Here is a 2,500-nt window from a genome sequence, read left to right on the forward strand (position 1 = left end):
CGGGCGCGCCCCGAGACCGAGACAGAAGAGGAGGGGGGGGGGGCGCGGGCGAAGGGAGAGGAGGGGGGTCGGAACCCCCCCCCGTCCCCGGCGCTCTCGCCTCGCGCGCGCGGCAGCACGGCACGGTACCGCCGCGGCACCCACCCGCAGACAGCCGCCCGCGCGGGGGGGAAGGCCGGGGGCGAGGCCCGCGCCTCGCCTCCCCTTCTCGCCCCTCTCCCTTCTCTCTTTCTCTCTCGGCCCTCGGCGGCGCCTTTCGACGCCGTCTCTCGCTCTCCCCGAGGCCGCCGCGCCGCCGCATCCGCGGCGCGGCCCCGCGGCGAGGACGAGCTCCGCCCCAGCGGCTCGCTCCGGGAGCGGGGAGCTACGGAGCGCTCCCCGAGTCTGCATTTAGGGGGACGAAGGCCCTCGCGCGGCGGCGGCGACGACGACGACCGCGGCGACGCCCGCCGGGCCCGCAGGGAAGGGATCGAGGCCCGCCGAGGGAAGCGCTTCCCTCGCCCAACACCCCTGACCGCCTTCCCCTCCGGCCACCGGCGGCACGCCGCCGCCGCCGCCGCCGCAGCCGCCCGCCGCGGGCGACGGGCCTGCGAGGCGACCCCAGCCGCGCCGCCGGGGTGGCCCCCGGACGGCGATTGATCGTCAAGCGACGCTCAGACAGGCGTAGCCCCGGGAGGAACCCGGGGCCGCAAGTGCGTTCGAAGTGTCGATGATCAATGTGTCCTGCAATTCACATTAATTCTCGCAGCTAGCTGCGTTCTTCATCGACGCACGAGCCGAGTGATCCACCGCTAAGAGTTGTCTGCCTTTCGGGCACCGCTCACGCCAGAGCGGCCCCTTTTTTGGTTTAGGACAATGCCGCCGAGGACGCGCGGGCGCGCGCCTGGCTTCCGAGACCGTACGAGCACACGGAAAACGGGAGGAAAAAAAAGGAAAAAAACAAACCCACTCTCCGAAGGCCGGCCAAGAGGCGGGGGAGCCCGCGCCCCCGACCGCCTCCCCCCGCGAGGGGAGACGCCGACCTCACCCACGCCGTCCTTCGGAGGCGGCCCAGGCGCCCGGGCTCGGCCCGGCCTCCGCGCGGAGGGCCGGGCGGCGCGCGCCGGACACGCGGGGGGCACAGGGCGGCCCGCCCGCTTCTCGCTTTCACGGGACGACGCGCACAACGCACACGGCACGCGGCCGGGGGCGCGCGGCCGTCGGCCCCCGCGCCGCGCCGGCTCTCCCCTCGGCCCCGACGCCGCGGGCCTGGCGCGGAGCGCCGCCGCGCCGCCGCGCGGCCGGCGTTGTCTCTCTCTTCCCCCCACCACGGGCACGGGCCTTTCCCCTGGGCTCGAGACGGGCACGCGACGGCGACCGGCACAGCCCGCCGGCACGCCTCCCGCGGGACCGCTCCCCCGCCGGGCGGGCGGGCGAGCGACCGGCGGACGCGCTCCGCCGCCGGCCCCGGAGGCGGGCGCCACCGAGAGCCGAGCCGGCGTCGCCTGCGCCCGAGGCCTGCCGGACGGCAGACCCGGCCGCCGCCGGGGCGGCACACGCCCGGGACCGCCGCCGCCGCCTCGCACCGCCGGGGCCCCTCGCCTCGGGCACGCGCCCGGCGGGAAGGCGCCGCGGCGGCTGAGCCGGGGGGCAGCGCCCGCTCTCCTCGTTCGCACGCGGAGACCGGGCGGGGAGGAGCGCCCCCGCGGCCGCCCCCGCACGCCTTCCTGCGCGGCCCACACGCGGCCGCGCGGGCAAGGGCGACGGAGGCGAGGCGACGAGCGGAGCCCGGGACGGGACCGCCGCCGGCCGACGGCGGGCGCCGTCCGGCCGACCGTCCCCGCAGGGAGGGACACCCGTCGAGCGGCGCCGCCGCCGCTCGCCACGGGGTCGCCCGCGCTCGCGGGCCTCCGCCGCCGGAGGGCCCGCCGAGCGCTCGCCCCCCCCCACCGGCGGGCGGGGCGGTCGAGCCAGGGGACGGCCGGCGGACGACGGCGCCGCCGCGCCGCGCCTTCGAGGAAGGAAAGGCCGTCGAGGGGAAGAGAGGCGCCGGACGCGCCGGACGCGGCGCCGCCGCGCGCGCCAGAGACCGCGGCGGCGGGCCCAGGAGAGAGAGCGCGGGCGGGCCCCGGCGGCCGTCGCCCCGCGGCCGAGGAAGGGGCAGAGAGCGCGCGCTCTCTGCCGGGCGTCGCCCGTTACCACGAGGCGGGCGGGTCGGCCCCCGCGGCCGACCGCGCGCCGCGGCCTCTCCGCCGAGGCCGGGCCACGGAGAGGGGGGGGCAGGGCGCCCCTCCCCGGCGCGGCGCGGTTGACCCCGCCCGCGGCGCGCGGCGGGGACGACGACGACGACGACGGCCGCGACGGAGGAGCGCGGCCGGTGGCCACGGGACAACCACCGCAGGGGATCGGCGGGAGTAGCTGCTCCCCACCCCTCAGTGGCGCCCCGCACGGCCACCGCCCGCGGCACACGCCCGCCGCCGCCACCGCCGCCGCCGCCGCCACGGCGGGCCGCGCCGAGCCG

At 79.9% G+C, this 2,500-nt stretch overlaps 1 non-coding gene across 1 annotated transcript; it reads right to left on the bottom strand.

The window, feature by feature from the left end:
- Positions 1 to 647: 647 nt before the first annotated feature.
- On the bottom strand, positions 648 to 800 carry LOC143692946 (5.8S ribosomal RNA). Its single transcript, XR_013180483.1, has one exon. It is a non-coding gene; the product is annotated as a 5.8S ribosomal RNA (ribosomal RNA).
- Positions 801 to 2,500: the final 1,700 nt, after the last annotated feature.

The sequence above is a fragment of the Agelaius phoeniceus genome, unplaced genomic scaffold, assembly GCF_051311805.1.
Source record: "Agelaius phoeniceus isolate bAgePho1 unplaced genomic scaffold, bAgePho1.hap1 Scaffold_109, whole genome shotgun sequence".
In the NCBI taxonomy this organism is placed as follows: Eukaryota; Metazoa; Chordata; class Aves; order Passeriformes; family Icteridae; genus Agelaius; species Agelaius phoeniceus.